Here is a 24,892-nt window from a genome sequence, read left to right on the forward strand (position 1 = left end):
CTGGCCAGGGGAGATCCCATCTGCTCAAGGACTGACCAGGCCCCAATCGCTAGCCAGTACTCCGGGAGGGTCTATCTTTGTCACCAGTAAAGACCCTGAACTACACAGTACCGTCTCCGAGTGGATCCTGCTACCCCCATCATCCACGTCGGCTGCCCTGAGGCCATACCCCTCCCGTTGGGGGTTATACTATCACGCTGCACAATCCTACCACCGGCCTCAGCGGACTGTGTTGCAGCGGCAGCTCCATAGCTGCATTCAACGGGTGGCGTAGTCGTACAACATCTACTATTAAGAACACTGCCGTCCAGTTTGACTCCCTGGGCACGGACCGGGTCACCGCCACGAGACTACTACCCCCATCTGATCCGGCTCCGGGTAAGCTCCCGCATGCGCAACGCAGCGCGACACAGGCCCAGGGGCGCGTCAACTTTTGGCGTAGTCGGCAGGATTTCGTGCCCGCCACCACCGGGTACTGCGTGCCTGAAAAAGACTGTTCAAACCTACCTGTGGTGAAGATTCCCGCCATCCGGCGCCATCTTCCGCTTCCTTCCCGCCATCGGTGGAGTTTTCCCGCCATTGGACGCCATCTTGAGGACGCCGCGCGGGAAGAAGAGGGGCGTGGACTCCGAAAGTGCGCGAGAACTGAAGCCCCGCCTCACGTCCGGACGTTGCGTAAGGTCCTGGAAGGAGCCCAGCAGACGCCGACGTCACAGGAGCGCGACGGAAGGTCCTCAACCCTGACGATCCACTGCGGAGCCGCGGCCTACGGAAGAGGATCATCGCAAGGTAGGCCACGGTCCACTAGGGGGGAGAAGGATGTCGGATACGGAGGAGAGCTTCACCGCTCCAACCCCCGCCAGCGCCACCGCTGTTGCGGTCATGCCTTTCACCATGCCCTATATCCCGGGGGCAGCCTGGCTACCCCAGTACTCAGGGGAGTCACATACCCTGCAGGACTTTAGAGAAAAACTGGATAGCCTCTTCCAGGTGTACCCCCTCACAGAAGAGCAAAAAGTAAGCATCCTGGTGGCCCAATTAACCGGGGCAGCCCAAAGGGAGGTAAAGTCCTGGCCACCTGGGGGGAGGACTGTCGCAGGGATACTAACCCGGCTGAGGGACACCTTTGATACCCGCACCTCAGGCGAGATCAAGCTTAGATTCTACGGGTGCAAACAGCGGGCACATGAGAGTATAAGGGACTATGCCCTGAACCTACAAGAGGCCCTGAGAGCCATTAAGCAGACCGACCCTGACGACGTGGGAGACGAGGACAGGCTGTTAACTGAACAATTTATAGAGGGTTTATATTGCAATGCCCACCGAACCCAGTTGCGGGCAATGGCCTTACAGGACCCTCATCTGGGATTTGCACAGTTCAAGGACAGAGCCATCCGGGTGCTCCGAGAACCGGCACCAGGTGGCGTTGTGACCCACAGACGCCCCACTACCACCTACCACCAGGAGGCGGCGCCCTTGTCGGCAGGGCCTGTGGGAGCTGATGCGCAGGCTTTGAACAATGACTCGGCTCCAGACTTGCACCATCAGGTCCAAGAGCTAGCTAAAAGCGTTGCTGCGCTAACCCGAACTGTGCAGTCTTTACAGGTTTCCACTCCAGGGAAGATCCAGCTGGCATCCGGACCGGAGGACATCCCGTGGCGTCGACCAAGGAGGACCCCACCGGCCAGAGGAAGACCCAGCGACCGATACAACGAGGACGGACGACCCATCTGCCGCCGCTGTAATCAACCCGGACATATGGCAAGGTACTGTCCTTTAAACTGGCACAACCTAGGGTAGAGGGCCAACCCCTAGAAAAAAGATCATCAGGCCCATCAAACTGGCGCGACAAATATGTGGGAGGACGTCCAGTCTTGCCTGTGGTACTGGATGGCATTCCTATGAGTGCCCTACTGGACACCGGGTCACAGGTCACCACCATCCCGTACGTGCTCTTCAAGCAGTACTGGAATGACTCGGATATTACCCGCTACCCTGACGACGACTTGAGTATCATCGCCAGCAATGGTCAGCCCGTGCCACAGATCGGATTTAAAGAGGTGACCATTAAAATTGGTAGAGTTGAACTGGCAGCACAGGGACTGATCATTGTAGACATTGACAAACACGAGAGTCACCCAAAGATAACTCTGGGAACTAATGTAATTGAAAATTGTCTTGCAGAGGTGATTTTCCTTTTACAGCAGGTTGCCAAGAACGCCAGCTCCGGCGAGCAGCGAGTGCTCCAAAAAGAGATCCGGGCACTGATGCGACGGCAACAGGTGGAACTCTCCGGCGGTGAGATTGGTAGCGTGAGAATGTGTGACCCTTTCCCTATTGCCATGCCCCCAAAAAGTGAAATGATGATTTGGTGCCGGGCAGCTATTGGTCTGAGAGGTAGAGATTACCAGGCAATGGTAGAACCAGTTTACTCAGACAGTAGGCCCACCATCTTGACAGCACGGGGGGTGGTTAATGTACGCCATGGGAGGGTGCCCGTTCGCATAATCAATATCGGGAAGAGGGAAGTGTACCTGCCCCGGTATGCCACGCTAGCCAAATTATATACCATTAACCAAAATGCTATACAATCTGTGGAACCCTTGCCTCCATCTCACCCGGAGGAAGGTAACGGCTCTAAGAAAACAATGGAGGACTGGTGTCAGCAACTACATTTGGGTACTGACTCCACTCCCTCACATCAGAAACAGTGAGTCTATCGGGTGGTTCAAGAGTACGAGAGAGTGTTTAGTAAACACCCGTTAGACTTCGGGCGAGTCAAGGGGGTAGAACACCACATCCCCACGGGAGACCATCCTCCCATAAAAGAGAGGTATCGACCCGTACCCCCTGCACACTACCAACACGCCAAGGGGATGCTTAGAGACATGAAGGAGGCTGGGGTGATCAGGGATAGCTGTAGCCCCTGGGCAGCTCCACTAGTCTTAGTCAAAAAGAAAGACAACACCATGAGGATGTGTGTAGATTACCGGAAAATCAACCGTATCACACACAAGGATGCGTACCCCTTACCAAGGATAGAGGAGTCTTTGGCTGCTTTAAGATCTGCTAACTTCTTCTCTACCTTGGATCTCACTAGTGGGTACTGGCAGGTTCCTGTAGCAGAGGCGGACCGGGAGAAGACCGCATTCACCACCCCGATGGGACTTAGCGAGTTTACCTGCATGCCGTTCGGACTCTGCAACGCACCAGGAACCTTCCAACGATTAATGGAGTGCTGTCTGGGCCATAGAAACTTCGAGACGGTCCTGTTGTACCTGGACGATGTCATCGTATATTCTAAGACTTATGAGGACCACCTGAAACACCTGGCGGAAGTGTTCGAAGCTCTGGCAAGCTACGGCCTAAAGGTGAAACCCTCCAAGTGTCACCTCCTGAAACCAAAGGTGCAGTACCTGGGACACGTGGTGAGCGCTGACGGAGTGGCTCCCGACCCTGATAAGATCACCGCAATTAAGGAATGGCCAAGTCCCTCCAGTGTAAAGGAAGTGCGGCAGTTCCTCGGGTTGGTAGGCTACTACCGCAGGTTCATCCCCGGTTTCACCAAAAAGGCAGCTCCTATGCAGGACCTCCTGATAGGCCAGTCCCGGAAGGCCAAGAACCAGAAGCCGCCCTTCAGATGGGAGAAGTTGGAAGAGGAGTCCTTCCGCCAGCTGAAGATGGCCCTCACGGGGGATGAAATCCTGGCGTACCCGGATTACAGCCAGCCCTTTATCCTCTACACCGACGCAAGTAACATCGGGCTAGGAGCCGTGCTGTCCCAGATCCAGCAGGGGAAAAAGAACGAGTAATCGCTTACGCCAGCCGAAAACTGCGACCCACCGAGAGAAACCCTGAGAATTACAGCTCATTTAAGCTAGAGTTCCTGGCAGTGGTGTGGGCAGTCACCGAATGCTTTAAGCACTACCTCGCTTCTTCCCGGTTCGTCGTGTACACGGATAACAACCCGTTGACACACCTGGACACAGCAAGACTCGGTGCCCTAGAGCAGAGATGGATGGCCCGTCTGTCCAACTACGAGTTCACAATCAAATACCGGGCAGGACGCTCCAATACCAATGCGGACGCCCTGTCCAGGATGCCAAACCTACCGGACGTAGGAGAAGATCCAGAGGGACTGGAAGAAGTCGAACTCCCTGCGTTCCACCGGCATGGGACTATCCAGTATTCCCACCGGGTAAGGAGTAAGCAAGCCACTACGTTTAACCCCTTGCCTCACTACAACTGGGAGGAAACGCAAGACAGTGACCCTGCCGTCCGACTGGTGAAGGAGATGCTGACTCGGCCAGAGGCTCGCCTTGACCCAGACGCTCCGGAGGAAGCCAAGCAACTGTGGACTGAGAAGAGTCGACTGTTCCTTTATAAGGGGAAGTTGTGCCGCAGAATGGTTAACTCCCGGACGCATGAACTAATCTGGCAAGTAGTGGTGCCACGAAGAGACGCAGCCATGGTGATGGAGGCATACCACGACGGGGCTGGACACTTCGGATGGAAGAAGCTGGAGTTCCTGCTGCGCGAGCGGTTCCACTGGGTAGGCATGAGGGGAACCATCGAGAGGTGGTGCAGAGACTGGCCCGTGCTACCTAAGAAGGAAGGACCGTGCCAGCCAGAAGACTCCCCTGCAGTCCATCGTCACCCGGCAGCCGTTGGAACTGGTAGCCTTGGATCATGTAAAACTGACCCCAAGCAGAAGTGGCTACGTCTACGCACTAACCATCGTGGATCACTACTCCCGGTTCTTGGTTGTCGTCCCCGTCAAGGACTTAACAGCTCGAACAGCAGCGAGAGCCTTCCAGCAGCATTTCTGCCATCCACACGGGTACCCAGACCAAGTGTTGACAGACCAGGGACCTGCCTTTGAAGCGGAGGTCTTCCAAGAATTCTGCACTCTGTATGGCTGCCGGAAGATAAGGACGACACCCTATCATCCGCAAACTAATGGACTTTGTGAGAAAATGAACCAGGTGGTAATGGATCTTCTGAAAACGTTGCCCCTGGAAGAACGCAGTCTGTGGCCTGAGAAGCTGCCCGATCTGGTGGACCTATACAACCACATCCCGGTAGGTTCCACCAACTGTACCCCGGCTTACCTAATGAGGGCGAGACCTGGTAAGTTACCTGTTGACCTGGAAATGGGAGTCCTGACACCTGAGGACACTTCACCAGAAGCAGACTGGGACACAGAGAGGCAGCAGCAGTACCGGAGAGTACAGGAGAGCGTGGAGCGGAGTCTCTGTCAGGCTAGGGAAAGACAAGAGAAAACTTACAACCAGTATGCTCCCGCTGTTCCCCTGGTACCTGGAGAGCAGGTCTTGAAGAGAAAAAGACGGCTCCACAAGTTGGACGACCAGTGGGAGAAGGACCCGTACACCGTACTGCCCTCAAGCCACGACAACCCAAAGGTCTGTACCATCAGTAAAGACGGAGGGGAAACCACAACCATTGTATCCCGGGATCACCTGAAGAAGTGTCCCGAACAGCTACGGAACCCTGAAGAGGAACAAGAAGACCCTCGACCCGTAGAGGAAAGGGAAGACATGGTTAATACTGTGCTCGGAGACTTCCCTCGGTCTTGGACTCAAGTCAATGGTGCAGTTGTGGTACCCGTACTCACCTTCCTCCAACCAGCATCCCAAGCACCTACGGAGCAACAGGTAGAGCTGGAAGAACAGCCGGTCCAGGAGGCAGAAGACCCCACACCAGCAGACCAGGAGGATCAACCCTCTGCTTGCAGTGAGCCTGCCATATCCCTAGTGAGCCAAAGGGCCCGTAGACCGCTGCCCAGTTTACCCTTAACAGCTCCTACACCCTGTAGTTCAGGGCCAGACAGTCAGCTCCGTAGGTCCACTAGGGCCACTAGGGGCCAGTTACCCGCACGTTGGAGGATTTGAAGTGTATAAATTGTTTTATTTGTGGTTACCTGTTTATTGTTGCTTGTGTATAATTATGTGTTTCTAGTTATTTTTAGGAGTCCTTGGTGGATTTACCGGGAATCCTTTGTACATAGTTGGAGCGTAACCCAGGACGGACTAAAGACTGTTAAGGACTCGGGGCAGGACAGACCCCTACCTGGTTACGTCTCCCTGTGTTGGTGAAATGGACACCTTGCTTTCTTCAAAGACTGCACCCGGTTACGGACATGCCGTGACCACCTTTATGTGTTTCTTTATTGTTATTGTTATATCTTGTTATGTTTTTCTAAAATATGTTTAGTCCCGGAGTACTAAATTTCACTAGCGGGGAATGTGGCACCCCAGGGGTCTGGTTTTCCACAGTAACAGCAATGTTATGTCTGAGAGCAGGTGGGAGGTCTCTTGGTCAGGGATCCTATGCATGCCACACCTCCTGCCCAGTCCTGGGAGGGGAAGAACTTCCCCTATATAAACCTAGGGCTGAAGCAGGGTGAGTGAGTAGAGAAGAAGCAGAGAAAAGAAGCAAATATAGGAAGAAACAACAGGAGCTCTGTGGGAGCAGTGTTACAAGGAGTCAGGGGCTGGCAGCTGCAGAGCTCGCCCTGACTGAGAAGTTATCACCGGACCCGGAGTCCGAGGCTGTGGGGACTAACTCCTATCCAGCAGCAGAAACCGACCAGCCGGGGATTGCAGGTCCTCTGGCCCAGAAACCCGAAGGCACCGAGTCACCGGCCATACGGGTGAGCACCACACGGTACACTCAGGGACGTGGGCTACTTATACCCACCTCTAGCAAGGTAGCCAGAAGAGTATCGTTAGTTTGGGAGGCCTACAACTCCGCCTGGCCAGGGGAGATCCCATCTGCTCAAGGACTGACCAGGCCCCAATCGCTAGCCAGTACTCCGGGAGGGTCTATCTTTGTCACCAGTAAAGACCTTGAACTACACAGTACCGTCTCCGAGTGGTTCCTGCTACCCCCATCATCCACGTCGGCTGCCCTGAGGCCATACCCCTCCCGTTGGGGGTTATACTATCACGCTGCACAATCCTACCACCGGACTCAGCGGACTGTCCTGCAGCGGCAGCTCCATAGCTGCATTCAACGGGTGGCGTAGTCGTACAACATCTACTATTAAGAACACTGCCGTCCAGTTTGACTCCCTGGGCACGGACCGGGTCACCGCCACGAGACTACTACCCCCATCTGATCCGGCTCCGGGTAAGCTCCCGCATGCGCAACGCAGCGCGACACAGGCCCAGGGGCGCGTCATATACATGTCATGGTGTAGTAGTGTGAGGAGGAGATGACACTGCTGTGTGCACTATGCTGTGTATACAGGTCATGGTGTAGTAGTGTGAGGAGGAGATGACACTGCTGTGTGCACTGTGCTGTGTATACAGGTCATGGTGTAGTAGTGTGAGGAGGAGATGACACTGCTGTGTGCACTGTGCTGTGTATACATGTCATGGTGTAGTAGTGTGAGGAGGAGATGACACTGCTGTGTGCTCTGTGCTGTGTATACGTGTCATGGTGTAGTAGTGTGAGGAGGAGATGACACTGCTGTGTGCACTGTGCTGTGTATACATGTCATGGTGTAGTAGTGTGAGGAGGAGATGGCACTGCTGTGTGCACTGTGCTGTGTATACAGGTCATGGTGTAGTAGTGTGAGGAGGAGATGACACTGCTGTGTGTACTGTGCTGTGTATACATGTCATGGTGTAGTAGTGTGAGGAGGAGATGACACTGCTGTGTGCACTGTGCTGTGTATACATGTCATGGTGTAGTAGTGTGAGGAGGAGATGACACTGCTGTGTGCACTGTGCTGTGTATACATGTCATGGTGTAGTAGTGTGAGGAGGAGATGACACTGCTGTGTGTACTGTGCTGTGTATACAGGTCATGGTGTAGTAGTGTGAGGAGGAGATGACACTGCTGTGTGCACTGTGCTGTGTATACATGTCATGGTGTAGTAGTGTGAGGAGGAGATGACACTGCTGTGTGCACTGTGCTGTGTATACATGTCATGGTGTAGTAGTGTGAGGAGGGGATGACACTGCTGTGTGCACTGTGCTGTGTATACAGGTCATGGTGTAGTAGTGTGAGGAGGAGATGACACTGTTGTGTGCACTGTGCTGTGTATACAGGTCATGGTGTAGTAGTGTGAGTAGGAGATGACACTGCTGTGTGTACTGTGCTGTGTATACAGGTCATGGTGTAGTAGTGTGAGGAGGAGATGACACTGCTGTGTGCACTGTGCTGTGTATACATGTCATGGTGTAGTAGTGTGAGGAGGAGATGACACTGCTGTGTGCACTGTGCTGTGTATACATGTCATGGTGTAGTAGTGTGAGGAGGAGATGACACTGCTGTGTGCACTGTGCTGTGTATACATGTCATGGTGTAGTAGTGTGAGGAGGAGATGACACTGCTGTGTGTACTGTGCTGTGTATACAGGTCATGGTGTAGTAGTGTGAGGAGGAGATGACACTGCTGTGTGCACTGTGCTGTGTATACATGTCATGGTGTAGTAGTGTGAGGAGGAGATGACACTGCTGTGTGCACTGTGCTGTGTATACAGGTCATGGTGTAGTAGTGTGAGGAGGAGATGACACTGCTGTGTGCACTGTGCTGTGTATACATGTCATGGTGTAGTAGTGTGAGGAGGAGATGACACTGCTGTGTGCACTGTGCTGTGTATACATGTCATGGTGTAGTAGTGTGAGGAGGAGATGACACTGCTGTGTGCACTGTGCTGTGTATACATGTCATGGTGTAGTAGTGTGAGGAGGAGATGACACTGCTGTGTGCTCTGTGCTGTGTATACATGTCATGGTGTAGTAGTGTGAGGAGGAGATGACACTGCTGTGTGCACTATGCTGTGTATACATGTCATGGTGTAGTAGTGTGAGGAGGAGATGACACTGCTGTGTGCACTGTGCTGTGTATACATGTCATGGTGTAGTAGTGTGAGGAGGAGATGACACTGCTGTGTGCACTGTGCTGTGTGTACATGTCATGGTATAGTAGTGTGAGGAGGAGATGACACTGCTGTGTGCACTGTGCTGTGTATACATGTCATGGTGTAGTAGTGCGAGGAGGAGATGACACTGCTGTGTGCACTGTGCTGTGTATACATGTCATGGTGTAGTAGTGTGAGGAGGAGATGACACTGCTGTGTGCACTGTGCTGTGTGTACATGTCATGGTGTAGTAGTGTGAGGAGGAGATGACACTGCTGTGTGCACTGTGCTGTGTATACAGGTCATGGTGTAGTAGTGTGAGGAGGAGATGACACTGCTGTGTGCACTGTGCTGTGTATACATGTCATGGTGTAGTAGTGTGAGGAGGAGATGACACTACTGTGTGCACTGTGCTGTGTATACATGTCATGGTGTAGTAGTGTGAGGAGGAGATGACACTGCTGTGTGCACTGTGCTGTGTATACATGTCATGGTGTAGTAGTGTGAGGAGGAGATGACACTGCTGTGTGCACTGTGCTGTGTATACATGTCATGGTGTAGTAGTGTGAGGAGGAGATGACACTGCTGTGTGCACTGTGCTGTGTATACATGTCATGGTGTAGTAGTGTGAGGAGGAGATGACACTACTGTGTGCACTGTGCTGTGTATACATGGTGTAGTAGCGGTGACATGTTTCTTTACTTTTTATCTTTTGAAGGCAATACTTTAAAATGTCTTTCATGTACCTCTGGCAACTGCAAAACCTATGACGTACAGACCTGCCTGTATAGTTACGATGTTTGCATTGAGTGGATCGTAAGTGGTGGTAAGTCATAAATAATTATTAACAATTGTACAGTTTAGCTGAGGAAGCTAAAAGGATATTTTACGAGATATAATATTGAATGCTGGAGCATGGGGTAGGAGATCCATGCATTCGTTCCTTGCCATTTTGGAGTCTTCCCGAGGGATATCATTCATCACATTTTTTGTCCTGACTAACCATTTAAGTTGTTATTCAGGACTTTTTAAAAAAAATTTCTATACGGCTACGTATTTATCGGTAGGTAGCTGCCAACTACCGGCCTGTGCTGCTCTGTGACAATCTCTTTCGGTTCAAAGTGGTCACAGACCTCTCCTGCCGGTGATTCATCACGTTGACAGAGCAGATCTTTCTCTTCTGCTCTGCTCTGTTGAAGGGGCTTCACTGCTCACATCATGTTGATTGACAGGTGGCAACTACCTTAAAAAAAGTGCGTAGCCCTATAGGGAAAATAAAACTAAATGTCTGGATAACCCCTTTAAATTTTAATAAGAAAGAATATGCTCATTATTAGAGTGACATAACGATAGCAATAATCACTTGTTTAACCCAGCGTCCTATCTATAAATCACCATAGCGAGTGACTAGTACAGAATACGTGGTGGGAGGGACTCAATTATAAACTGCTTGTTGTAACACCGGTCCATCACTTGGGGAAGCTTTCTTCCTGTTCATTTATACAGCTGCTATTGATCTTAATAAATCTGTATGCATTTAGCTCCCTCTAGTGGTGAGTGAAAGCAGCCAGATGTAAATTATTTATCAAAAATGCACTAACCTGTATGTAAATATCATCTTTTTCTCTTTTAAAGTGATATATAAATCTTGTGGATTCAAGGAATTGTGCGAAGAAACCGGTTTTTCGTGCTGCGCAACGGATCTCTGCAATATCAAAATCATCCAAACCACCAAAGCTACCAACTCGGCGATCAGCCCCAGGATGTCATTGCTTTTTGGGGGAACAGCCATTGTGGTCATGTGGGTTGCAAAAGTCTTCTGAATACAGTGCAAAAACCACCGATAAAGTGTTGATATTTGAAGGTTTTTATTGTTAAAGTGGCGTGATGACATGATGTGCCCAGCATTGTCACCATCCCATAAAATGAGTACATCATCAATGCACCTTCCCCAAAACAAAATGTGACTCGTGTAGAATGATAAATCAATACAAGTGGATCTCCCCACCACCCTAGAAAAATATTTGTGAAAGTAGGTGCACAAGTGGTACCCATAGTGGTACCTTAATGGTTCTCATTTTTTAATCGCATGTGTGATGGCAGGCTTATATTAATGCACGTAGGATAGGGATCAGAATATATTCTGGTCGTCCGCGACTATACAGCCTGTAGACATAAGCAATTAGTGATCAATTACCTTATATATTTTTCATTCTGTGCTAACCTGGGTGTGGCCTACCTTCCTAGAGCTGGATAATACATTAAAAAGCTTCCCTTGGCTGGTGTTCCCAGTTTGGGACTGGAGCCTCAGTCTGCCCTTATTCATACAGAGGTCAACTTTGACACATGGTAAGGTTTTTAATATTAGACAGAGTAGGTTCTATCCCGAACGGGTTCACCTTGTCGCTGGTGGGATAGCTTTCATACTATTTTTTATATTATTGCATGTAGGATAGGGATCAGAATATATTCTGGTCGTCCGCGACTATACAGCCTGCAGACATAAGCAATTAGTGATCAATTACCTTCCTATATTTAGGGATTATTTTGACTGCGAAACTGTTATACAAGATATGTTAATCCATATATAGTATTTCTATACATTGCACTATGTGTTTTTAATATTTAGTACACATCTTCCTAACTATTAATTGATAGAATAAAAATTTATTTTTAATCTAGGTCTTTAGTTTAAGGGGTTCTTATTGCCTTTAGTAATATGTAATTATGTAATGAATTACCCCTACGCTGACTGAGGAACAGCTGAAAAATAAACTAATGTGCAGCACGGTGGCTCAGTGGTTAGCACTTCTGCTTTCCAGCGCTGGGGTCCTGGGTTGAAATCCCACCAAGAACAACATCTTCAAGGAGTTTGTATGTTCTCCCCGTGTTTGCGTGGGTTTCCTCCGCGTTCTCTGGTTTCCTCCCACACTCCAAAGACATACTGATAGGGAATTTAGATTGTGAGCCCCAATGGGGACAGTGCCCATAATGTCTGTAAAGCGCTGTGGAATTAATGGAGCTGTATAAGTGAGTAAAATAAATAAACTAAATAATGTCTTAGGCCGGGTCAGACGGTTGTATTTCATGATCCATATACAGACCACAATGCCAGTATTTACCGTGGGTCTTATGACCTGAACTTACAGCCTCATTGGCTTATATGAAGGTGGAAGGTTGGGTCAGGAGACCCTTTGTCAGTCGGGGCACTGTGGTCCGTATTCAGACTGTGAATGTGCACATCTGAAACCAGTCGTAAAAGAACCCTGACACGTGCAGAAACACTTTTTACCAACAGATATAGGAGTAATTTGCAAGTAGATAGCGTTTAAGCCCCGTGTAGCCGACTTACAGAAGTAGCGGCTACAGGGAATAATTGACGTTATATCCTCACTGCAGACAGTCATTTCTAGCCACAGCTTGCTGTAAATACTCCCTGGCACTTTAATTGACATCCTGCCATGAACATACACATGACAAACCCACAATGCAGAGCAGCCTGTCAATCAACGTGCCAGGGAATGATTACAGAGCACTCACTGTTTAGTGAGGGGTAGTGAGCAGCTGCAGGGAGAATAAAACGTCATTTTCTCCCTGTAGCTGCTGCTCTACTAAAATGGCCGGGCAGGATTTTAGCTTTATTTGCCTGCAGATTAACCCTTTATATGTAGGTAAATAGCATTTCTGCATGTGACAGGTTTTCTTTAATCACTACTACACAAACGTCTCCATTTTGTTAGTCTTATTGTTATGTATGACCTGATCTGGCTCCTCCGTCTCTTGTAATCTTTTGCACAAGGTGCTGATGTTTTGCTTATTGTGAAGACGTAATTTTCTTTCCCTGTTACCTACTTTCATGTCAATCAAAAAAATACAGGGCTAATAAATATGTATCAAATCCAGACATTATGTGTCTATTTCTCTTATGTTAAGGCAGAGCATCCGGCTAAAAATATAAATTCAATGAACGGAGGAAGTATGAAAAAATTAATATTTCATGAATCTACACTCAGGTCTCCCAGTCTCTGTACCCCAGTGTGAAAACAGTTTATGTTCTTCTACACCACTGCCAGAAAAGCAGGGACCTGTTCAATGGTAATGTCCTTAAAGAAGAAGGTCCTGGCAAGGCACTACCTAGACATCTTCTAATACACTGTCAGCGGAACAAAAACGCTTTTATTATATGTTCTCACACAAAGATGATCAAATCTGCCTCCAGAGCTTAATTTAATGAAAGGGGGCACTAACAGTGTGAGCCATGTAGATCAGGAGAGCAGACTGTCAGTCATTACATGTCTCACACTGGTAACTTCCCCTTTCATTTAGAATAAGCTCTGGAGGCGGATTCTCAAGGAGATCTATGTCCCGCCCATAGATCTTACCAGCTCATTAACATTTTAAGAAAAATATGGAGCAAAGCTGTGGAGTAGCTCCCAAAACAGGAAGATTTTTAAGGGATATGTTGTCTCTAAGGCTTTTACGAAAGCAATAATTCTTCTGGCTATTAGAGAACATTTTTGTCCCAAACAGGAGGTTTCAAGTGCATTGTATAGGCTATTAAATCAGGCATAATAAAAAATAATAATGATTCCAAAATATTTCACATCAATTCTTTTATCAGTTGTGGAACTACTCACATTGAGTAATGGCGAGGTGTGAACATGGCCCTGCTGTTCTACCATGCCGAGGTTTCAATAGATCTTGGAATAAAGTGAAGAATACTTTAATTGGAAGTTCCAGATTTTTTCCTTTTGTGGATCTGATATCGATGATCTATTCATGAGGTTCTTTGACACCCTGAATCTAAATCTGTCGCAAGGATCTGTGTTTTACTACAACAACTGAGGAATCTGCTGCAGAGACGAGAGGACATCAGGTCTCTAATGCTACATTAATTTATGGATTATCAAACTTTTACACAACTTACCGAAACTTAGTTAAACTAATAAAGTTGTGCTGAAACTCAGGAGTGCGACCCATTCCTCACTTTACATCAAATTCACCTGTTCTCGAGGATTATCCCGGGAAATTTCGATTTTCAGAAAAGTTATTCTCTATGAATTTATTGTCCCTTATCTTGGTCTGAGGTCTCTCCGGTGCCAGAGCAGAGTAGACGCAATATGTAAAAAATAATAAAAAAAAAATCCTAAAACCTCTCCGCTCACCTCTCCGGCCCCTCTGCTCCTCATTATCACCCATCTGGTCCTCGCTGCATTTTTTGATGGCTGGTGAAAGCGCGTGAAAAAAGCCAAATATCAGGAAGTATCAAAAACAAAGCAGCTTTATATAAAACAAAACAAAGAAATATGAGACAAAATGTGATAAAAAGGCACTCAGAAATGCAATGAAAAAACTACAAGTAACCTGATTTATATAATAGCTGCAGAAAATGTGCAACATCAAAAACTCACCAAAAGCTCATTGTGGGAACATAGCCTTAAGCTTTGCTCACACAATGCTTTTTTGCTGATTTTTTTTTTTTGCAGCCCGCGCTCTTACCAGTAAAAATTGCTTACAAAAAGCAGATTTTGCTGCATTTGTTCTGCAATACATGTTTCAGAAAGTTAGTTTCATTCTCCAAAAAAATAGCAAAAACACATGGTTGCGTTTTTTGCAGCATTTTGCACTTTCTCACTTTCTATGGTGAAAAAATGCTGAAAGAATTGACACGCTGCAGTTTTCCAATTCAGGCAGAAAAAAAAAAATTGTGTGCATAAGATTTATGGAATCTCAAAGCGTTTCTTGGTACTGTAAAAAGCAGCTTTTAATTTGCATTAAAAAAAATGCATAAAAAACACTGCAAAAACGCAATGTGTGAACATAGCCAAGACTTCAACATTATATCTCTTGGTTGAAATTTCTGAACAAAGATGTATAATATGATGGCGGTACATGAATATAGGGGGGATTAGTCATCTCTCTATATAGTCTATGAATAATAATAGACTGTGTCTCGGGTCTGAATTGCGTGTTTACAGGTTAAGAAATAGTCTAATCTATATATATAATCGTCTTATCCCATCTGTCTGTCTGTCTGTCTTTCTGTCTGTCTGTCTGTCCTGGAAATCCCGCTTCGCTCATTGGTCCGGCAGCGGCCAATCAGCGCCGCGGGATTTCTGAAAAAAGATGGCGGCCGTTAGCGGCTCATCTGTGGGACGGAGCTCAGCCGCGATGCAGCCGGGAGATGACCGGCGCTCATCTCCCGGCCGGTACCAGCAGAAGGACCTCGACCGCCGGACCCATCTGAGGGATGGAGATGCAGCCGGGAGATGAGCGGCACGAGGCACTCATCTCCCGGCCGGTACCAGCAGAAGGACCTCGACCGCCGGACCCATCTGCGGGACGGAGATGCAGCCGGGAGATGAGCGGCACGAGGCACTCATCTCCCGGCCGGTAGCAGCGGAAGGACCGCCGGCGTCGCTGACCTCCATGCGGAAGGGAGGACCGGGGAGCGGCGCTGTGGGTCGGGATACTTCTGCTGCGAGCGCCCGCTCATGTCCCGGGTTCTCGCAGCGGAAGTACCCGCACAGGCAGCTCCGCTCCCCGATCCTCACCAAGACGATTCGATGATTGGTCGCGGTCTTCGGACCCAACCAATCACTGATCTTACCGCAAAAGTTAAACACCGCTGTGCTGATTGGTTGCGGACGCTGCCCGCGACCAATCACCGATTTGGGCGCCACATTTAAATATCGGCAGCGACCAATCACCGATCTTGGCCCCACATTTAAACACCGCTGTGCTGATTGGTCGCCGACGCCGGGCGCGACCAATCACCGATTTTGGCGCCACATTTAAATAGCGTCCGCGACCAATCAGCACAGCGGTGTTTAAATGTGGAACCAAGATCGGTGATTGGTCGCGGCCGATATTTAAATTTGGCGCCCAAATCGGTGATTGGTTGCGGGCAGCGTCCGCGACCAATCAGCACAGTAGTGTTTAACTTTTGCGGCAAGATCAGTGATTAGTCGCGGGCCAAGACCGCGACCAATCACCGATTTGTGCGACACATTTAAATAGCGGCTGTGACCAATTGTATGTCAGCGCCGCTCCCCGGTCCTCCCTTCACACCCTAGGCGCATGGATGTCAGCGTCGCTGCCTGTGCGGATACTTCCGCTGCGAGACCCCAGGACATGAGCGGGCGCTCGCAGCAGAAGTATCCCGACCCGCAGCGCCGCTCCCCGGTCCTCCCTTGACACCCTAGCCGCTGATGTCCCCACAGTATCCGCATGGTGTTACAAAGGTCCGGACATTTGTGTTAAAAATCGCTGATTGGTCGCTGGCGCTGCCCGCGACCAATCACCGATTTGGCCGCCACATTTAAATATCAGCCTCGACCAATCACCGATCTTGGTGCCACATTTAAACACCGCTGTGCTGATTGGTCGCGGACGCTATTTAAATGTTGCGCCCAAATCGGTGATTGGTCCTGGTCTTGGCCCGCGACCAATCACTGATCTTGCTGCAAAAGTTAAACACTACTGTGTTGATTGGTCGCGGACGCTGCCCGCGACCAATCACCGATTTGGGCGCCAAATTTAAATATCGGCCACGACCAATCACCGATCTTGGCTCCACATTTAAACACCGCTGTGCTGATTGGTCGCGGACGCTAATTAAATGTGGCGCCAAAATCGGTGATTGGTCGCGGCCGATATTTAAATTTGGCGCCCAAATCGGTGATTGGTCGCGGGCAACGTCCGCGACCAATCAACACAGTAGTGTTTAACTTTTGCAGCAAGATTGGTCCTGGTCTTGGCCCGCGACCAATCACCGATTTGGGCGCCAAATTTAAATATCGGCCGCGACCAATCACCGATTTGGGCGCAACATTTAAATAGCGTCCGCGACCAATCAGCACAGCGGTGTTTAAATGTGGCGCCAAGATCGGTGATTGGTCGCGGCTGATATTTAAATGTGGCGGCCAAATCGGTGATTGGTTGCGGGCAGCGACCAATCAGCGATTTTTAACACAAATGTCCGGACCTTTGTAACACCATGCGGATACTGTGGGGACATCAGCGGCTAGCATGTCAAGGGAGGACCGGGGAGCGGCGCTGCGGGTCGGGATACTTCTGCTGCGAGCAGTCGCTCATGTCCCGGGTTCTCGCAGCGGAAGTATCCGCACAGGCAGCGGCTCTCCCCGGTCCTCACCAATACGATTCGCTGATTGGTCGCGGGCGGAGCGCGACCAATCAGTGATCTTGGCGCTAAAGTTAAACACCGCTCTGCTGATTGGTCGCGGCCGCTGCCCGCGACCAATCACCGATTTGGGCGCCACATTTAAATAGCGGCCGCGACCAATCACCGATCTTGCCGCCACATTTAAACACTGCTGTGCTGATTGGTCGCGGACGCCAGCCGCAACCAATTAGCGAGCTTGGCGCCAAATTTAAACAACGCTCTGCTGATTGGTCGCTGTTGCCAGCCACGACCAATCAGCGAGATTGGCGCCAAATTTAAACAACGCTCTGCTGATTGGTCGCGGCTGCTGTCCGCAACCAATCACCGATTTGGGCGCCACATTTAAATAGCGGCCGCGACCAATCACCGATCTTGCCGCCACATTTAAACACTGCTGTGCTGATTGGTCGCGGACGCCAGCCGCAACCAATTAGCGAGCTTGGCGCCAAATTTAAACAACGCTTTGCTGATTGGTCGCTGTTGCCAGCCGCGACCAATCAGCGAGATTGGCGCCAAATTTAAACAACGCTCTGCTGATTGGTCGCGGACGGCAGCCGCAACCAATCAGCAAGATTGGCGCCAAATTTAAACAACGCTCTGCTGATTGGTCGCGGATGACAGCCGACCGCGACCAATCAGCGAGATTAGCGCTAAATTTAAACAACTCTCTATTGATTGGTCGCGGCCGCCAGCCGCGACCAATCAGCGAGATTGGCGCCAAATTTAAACAACGCTCTGCTGATTGGTTGCGGCCGCCAGCCGACCGCGACCAATCAGCGAGATTGGCGCCTAATTTAAACAGCGCTATGATCTCCTGACGGCAAGTGTGAACGGAGGACCGAGGAGCGGCGCCGCCGGTCGGGATGCTTCTGCTGCGAGCAGCCGCTCATCTCCCAGCTGCTCGCAGCGGAAGTACCCGCACAGGCAGCGCCGCTCCCCGGTCCTCACTAATACGACGCTGATTGGTTGCGGCCGCCGGCCCCGACCAATCATCGATATGGGCGGCAAATGTAAACCCCGCTCTGCTGATTGGTCGCGGTGGCCGGCCCCGACCAATCAGCGATTTGGTGGCAAATTGAAACACCGCTCTGCTGATTGGTCACGGACGCCAGCCGCAACCAATTAGCGAGCTTGGCGCCAAATTTAAACAACGCTCTGCTGATTGGTCGCTGTTGCCAGCCGCGACCAATCAGCGAGATTGGCGCCAAATTTAAACAACGCTCTGCTGATTGGTCGCGGACGGCAGACGCGACCAATCAGCGAGATTGGCGCCAAATTTAAACAATGCTCTGCTAATTGGTCGCGGTCGCCGGCCGCGAACAATCAGCAGTATTGGCGCAAAATTTAAGCCCCGCTCTGCTGATTGGTCGCGACCGCCGGGCGTGACCAATCAGCGATTTTGGCGCCAAATGTAAACCCCGCTCTGCTGATTGGTCGCGGTGGCCGGCCGCGACCAATCAGCAGTATTGGTGCCAAATTAAAACAACGCTCTGCTGATTGGTCGCGGTCGCCAGCCGCGACCAATCAGCAGTATTGGTGCCAAATTTAAACACCGCTCTGCTGATTTGTCGCAACCACCGGCCGTGACCAATCAGAGATATTGGCGCCAAATTTAAACACCGCTCTGCTCATTGGTCGCGGTTACCGGTCACGAATAACCAGCATTATTGGCGACAAATTTAAACACCACTCTGCTGATTGGTCGCGGCCGTGACCAATCACCATTATTGACGCCAAATTTAAATACCTCTCTGCTGATTGGTCGCGACCGCCGGCCGCAAACAATCAGCATTATTGCTGCCAAATTTAAACCCCGCTCTGCTGATGGGTCGCGTTCGCTGGCTGCGACCAATCAGCATTATTGGCGCCAAATTTAAACCCCGCTCTGCTGATTAGTCGCGACCGCCGGCTGTGACCAATCTGCGATATAGGCGCCAAATTTTAACACCGCTTTGCAATTTGGTCGCGGTTGCCGGCCTCGACCAATCAGCGATTTTGGCGCCAAATGTAAACAACGCTCTGCTGCTTGCGCCCGGTCGGCCGCATACCTGTTCTAGAATACCCGATGCGTTAGAATCGGGCCACCATCTAGTAGTCTATATTATCACATCACCGTCCTTTACAACCCCCTCATCCTTATTTGTTTGGAATTACTCTCCAAGCTCATTCTGTTTTTTTTGTTGTTTTATTTTATATTTTTAAATGTCCATTTATTATACCACGTCACTGCTCTTTTGTGTGTGTGTATATATATATATATATATATATATATATATATATATATATATATATATATATACATTTTGTTATACTTTGCCTAATGTAGGGACCTGGTAGTCTGGAATAAAATAAAATAAATTATAATTTATTTTATTTTTTTGTTAACCATTAAATGGTATCATATCCACAAGATTAGTATTTTATTTTTTTTCCCTAGGAGTGATCAGTCTTCTTTCAGCTGGCTGACAAAGGTCTGTCCGCCCTAGCCTTCTCCTCCACTCTTTCGCACTACCTATGTCTCCTCACATCCTTAGTAGGAGGCCCAAGGAGCATCATTTCTCCAAATGGAAAGGAAATGGTGGTGACAGACCTATGGGTAGAGCCCTGCAGCTCCTACAGCTCCCACTGAGTTTGATCCCTGCTGTATCAATCCATAGACACATGGCTCCCCCTAGTGGTGACTGTAGCCAACTGGAAATATACAACTTATCACCTAAGGAGAACATTAGTCCCATATGCAGGTGTATTAATCAGCTTCAATATTTAATTTTTTTCTCTACATAGGAATATTATCTAAGAGCTGTGAGCCGTCCATTTGTGAGAGCATCCAGTTTATGTGCCAGATAGATTTGGTGATGCCAATAAATACTGTTCTGAAGATCTCTATAATGTTATTGCTTTGGCGACAAATTGGTTTCCCCTAATTTTTTAACTAGTTGCGGTACCCATACTTTTTTTCAGTAACTGCAACATTACCTTGGTCTGCATTTCTATATGACTCCATTCACACAATGGTCACTGCTTCTGCTCTTTATGGGGCCAATATGATATAAGTGATCCATTATGAAATGGATCCTGGCAGATTTCCAGTATTGGATGCAAAGAACAGATCTGCAGACTCCTCTATCTTTGGCACCAGAACCACAAAGGGACAGAACACACCGACAATCTCAATAGAGCCTAAAATCGTTGTCAGGATCAATAATGTTCCCGAAAAAAGTTTTAGGGATGAGCTTTGGCTGAAAACAGAAATACATAAATTCTTAAAAATTCACAAGTACTTGAAGGAAAAAAAAAACACAAGGGAAAAGTAATGTAAAACCGGATTTGCCACATGTTAATCAATAAAATATATTGAATCATTGCAGTTATCAATATTAGCCACTAGATGTCAGCACAGACTATACAAAAACATATGACAGCACTCAGCGATTTCAAGACTTTTCCATAGAAATTAAAGGGCCAGACAGGCTTAGAAAAAAAGCAACTGAAATTTACTGGAGCAAATTTAATTTTGGAAAAATCTTACAGAAATGTTTTGTCTGCTGTTTTTTTATGGTGTATGTCAATTATTCCCATTTTCAATAGCCAAACTGAAGCACAGAGGCGCATGTACAGTAAACTGGTGATTGCATTTTGCCATAGCATTGCACCAATGGTAAGTTCACACAGGTGAGATATGCTGCAGACTATAGTACCAGTGTTGTGGATGAGATTTTATAGAGCAGGTCGGGTGGACACTATTAGAAGGGGTTTTTCAAGAAAAATGATCAGACATTAGTGTAATATCGATTGCTACCACTAGATGGCATCCAAGATCACATGACAGATATGTAACATTCTCAAGACAGAGCGCCCCCTAAATAAATCAGGACTCTGCTCACATCCTGAACTCACAACTCCTACAGTATCATTCTTTTCTCTCCGAATTGCCGGGTCTAAATATCAAGATCGTCAGAAGGCAAACTGGAAAATAGCCCAAAAATATCTCAATGTAAGCAAGTAACTAATAAACTATAAATAAGTAAAAGTAAAATTATCTGTGCTCCATAAATGAATAGTGCTCCCTTTAGACCCGCACAGTAGCACAGCACCTTTTGTGCTCCCCAAGCCCAATAATGTCTGTTTTTCTGCCCCCACACATATAAAAGAGGCTGTCCAGGATTATAAAAGCACAGTTGCTATCCTCCCCCCTAAAAAAAAATAAATAAAAAAACAGTGCCACACCTGTGTAGAAGTTATGTGTGGTATTGCAGCTCATCTCTAGTAACATTAATAGGGTTAAGCTGCAATACCACACATGACCTGTAGACAAGTGTGGCGCTGTTTACACAAGAAAGGGGACAGTTTTTTCCCCTGATCTTGGACAACAACTGTAAAGTGTAAGTGTCATTTCAGGAGAATTTTCAGAAGCATATCTGTGTGTGTCTCTGCTCCTCTCTCCTCCTCACCATAGAACGGTATGTGAAAGTCTGAGCTTGCTGAAGACAGATTTAATCTGTGAAATGAGATTATTGAGAATGAAGAGAAAGAAGCAGATTTATCTGATAAGATACATCACAAAGTTTCTTATTTTATGTGTATTATTGATTTATGGGGGGGGGGGGGATTAAAATGACTCTTTAAATATAGTTGAAAAAAGTTGGTGATCCTGGTGAGGTGTGCGACAATACAGTTTGCTGGAGATATGCCTCGTTTTCTTACATGCCCATTGAATAGCAGGAATTTTGTCATAAATGATGGATGCATAAACAGTTAACACACTGAGCTGCTGTGTGAAATGTTGAGTTATGTGGAGTGTGGAGTCATCCATGTCTTCCATGTAACTTTAAGGGTATGTGCACACATTTGGTATTTTCAACAGATATTTCTGTGTATTTGCTAGAAAAACTCTTCGTATAATACATGCGTTTTTGCATTTTTTTCTCATACGTTTGAATGGCTGAAACAGTGAAGGAACTAACGTGCTGCAGATTTTAAAAAAATGCCTTGAGGGTTCAAATCTGCACGGAAAAAAATAAGCAATGCGTGCATGAGATTTCAGAAAGCTCAATCACTTTGCTGGTACTGTAAAATACTGCATTTTTTTCCATGGCCAAAATGTTTGTAGAAAAAAAACACGTCAAAAAATGCAACATATGAACAAGCCCTAACAGATTTTAGGCATCCTCTCAATCATCAGATCCTTTGCAGTATTTCCCAGCTCAGCATCGCTCCTCTACGTCTCCGGTGCAGGGAACAGCAACAAAGCCCCATCCACTTCCCTGGATGAATGTGGCCAGAAATGTAGCTGTGTAGACAAGTAGATGTCATGTCACAGAGACCTCGACCTTATTATTCTCAGTATCCCGGAGAGTCGTTGAGGTTGAAGTCCAGTAGAGAACATAGGGGAAGTCCCAGCATTGTATGTGTGCTATTGCTTACAAAGCTTTGACGGAGTGGTCCGAAGTCCAAAGTAATTGTCATCCTAAATCCCTATCTATTTAATATCTTAATCAAAACTATTTCCTAATATACTTGCATTAGAAATTCCCGCTCCTTTCCTAACTACACTATCTGGGTTTTTTTTCCTCCAAAAGAGAGATACTGCACTAATCAGCTACAAGTCTGCACAGAAACCATTTGTAACACTCCAGATAGTTCATAGGACTATTGTGGTGCCCAGTTTCTACAGCAGAATAAGTGGCAGAAAAAAGTAAGAAAAAAGCGGCACCCACCGTTCCATAAAATTGTCCTTATTTCACGTCACAGGACATAAACTGATGTGCAGGGGGGGAGCAGGGAGCATGGAGGACAGCGGCCGTTTCGTTTGCACCAATGCTTCTACGGGTCCAGGTACAGTACAGACCAAAAATTTGGACACACCTTCTCATTTAAAGATTTTTCTGTATTTTCTTGACTATGAAAATTGTACATTCACACTGAAGGCATCAAAGCTATGAATTAACACATGTGGAATTATATACTTAACAAAAAAGTGTGAAACAACTGAAAATATGTCTTATATTCTTGGTTCTTCAAAGTAGCCACCTTTTGCTTTGATGACTGCTTTGCACACTCTTGGCATTCTCTTGATCAGCTTCAAGAGGTAGTCACCGGAAATGGTTTTCACTTCACAGGTGTGCCCTATCAGGTTTAATAAGTGGGATTTCTTGCCTTATAAATGGGGTTGGGACCATCAGTTGTGTTGTGCAGAAGTCAGGTGGATACACAGCTGATAGTCCTACTGAATAGACTGTTAGAATTTATATTATGGCAAGAAAAAAGCAGCTAAGTAAAGAAAAACTAGTGGCCATCATTACTTTAAGAAATGAAGGTCAGTTAGTGCGAAAAATTGGGAAAACTTTGAAAGTGTCCCCAAGTGCAGTTGCAAAAACCATCAAGCGCTGCAAAGAAACTGGCTCACATGAGGACCGCCCTAGAAAAGGAAGACCAAGAGTCACCTCTGCTTCTGAGGATAAGTTTATCCGAGTCACCAGACTCAGAAATCGCAGGTTAACAGCAGCTCAGATTAGAGACCAGGTCAATGCCACACAGAGTTTTAGCAGCAGACACATCTCTACAACAACTGTTAAGAGGAGACTTTGTGCAGCAGGCCTTCATGGTAAAATAGCCGCTAGGAAACCACTGCTAAGGACAGGCAACAAGCAGAAGAGACTTGTTTGGGCTAAAGAACATGACTAGCCCAGGGGGATGGGGACGACTCGGTACCCGGGCCTTTGCCTGGCCTTGGGGATGTCATGGTGGTCGGCTCCCGGGCCCGTACCCTGGGGTCAACTTTTAAAAGGGGATTATTTGTTAATTTTATGACAGTTCGTGACGCCACCTGTGGTTTCTGGTGAGACTCACCAGCGCTGAGGCCGGTGATAAGGCAACTCGATGGTATAGCTCCCCACAGGTGGAGCTAGGCCTCAGGGCAGCGTATGGAGAGGGGGATGCAGGACAGGCGAGACCCAGCCAGGTCAGAGCAAGAACAGGGACGGACACGGTAGTCACTTCAGTACCTTTTACTGGTGGAAAATCAGGCACATCCCGGAGCACTGTAGAGTGAAGGGTGCATATCAGGATCCTCCCCAATGAGCGGGTGTAAGGCTGCCTCCTGTTTCTTGCCTCTGCGTAGTAAGTTTCTGACCTGCCTGGATCTAGGCCTAACTTTATCTCTGTCCTGCACCGGCTGACATTGTGGTAGGGCCTTCTCTTGGAGTGCACGCTCCCAGCTTACGGGGCTTATGTGTCTCCTGGCTCTGTTACGTATCAGCTCTCTGGTGAACCTGGGACCTGTAGTTCTCCAGGGATTCCGGTTATGCCTTACTGGGTCGTAGAGATCCCGGTAAGCTCGGACCCGGTGTCCGGTATATGTTTCGGGGTGAGCTGGGTAAGCTCCCCTGCCCCCGCTGCTACTCACTTTCCACTCGCCTTCACCGCTCTTACTGGTGTCGGCACACCTTGGGCTCACTTACTTGAGCTCCTGAGTCTAGACTAGGCTCCACTGCAGGCTGACCTCTCTGTAGACTCCAGACTAACTGAGCTCGACTCTGTATTCAGGTCTGTACTTGCTGAACTCTCCAGAGGAACTCCTAACTGCCTAGCTCCACCTTCCCTATTTATATCCCTAACGGGCTCCCTCTGGTGGTCTGAGGTGGAAGGTAGAGATGTGTGAATGTTTATGGGGGCCTCTTGTGGAGGATTCCATCAATGCATCCTTCTAGGATCTGTGGTACCAAGCGCAGCTCGGCGCCACATTCCCCCCTAGCAAAGCCCAGCACTCCCGGGCTGAAGTACATTTTAAAACAATAATAGTAAACATTAACAAT

This window comes from Phyllobates terribilis, unplaced genomic scaffold (genome assembly GCF_046119375.1).
Source record: "Phyllobates terribilis strain yellow unplaced genomic scaffold, ASM4611937v1 Scaffold_7__3_contigs__length_470593459, whole genome shotgun sequence".
Taxonomy (NCBI): domain Eukaryota; kingdom Metazoa; phylum Chordata; class Amphibia; order Anura; family Dendrobatidae; genus Phyllobates; species Phyllobates terribilis.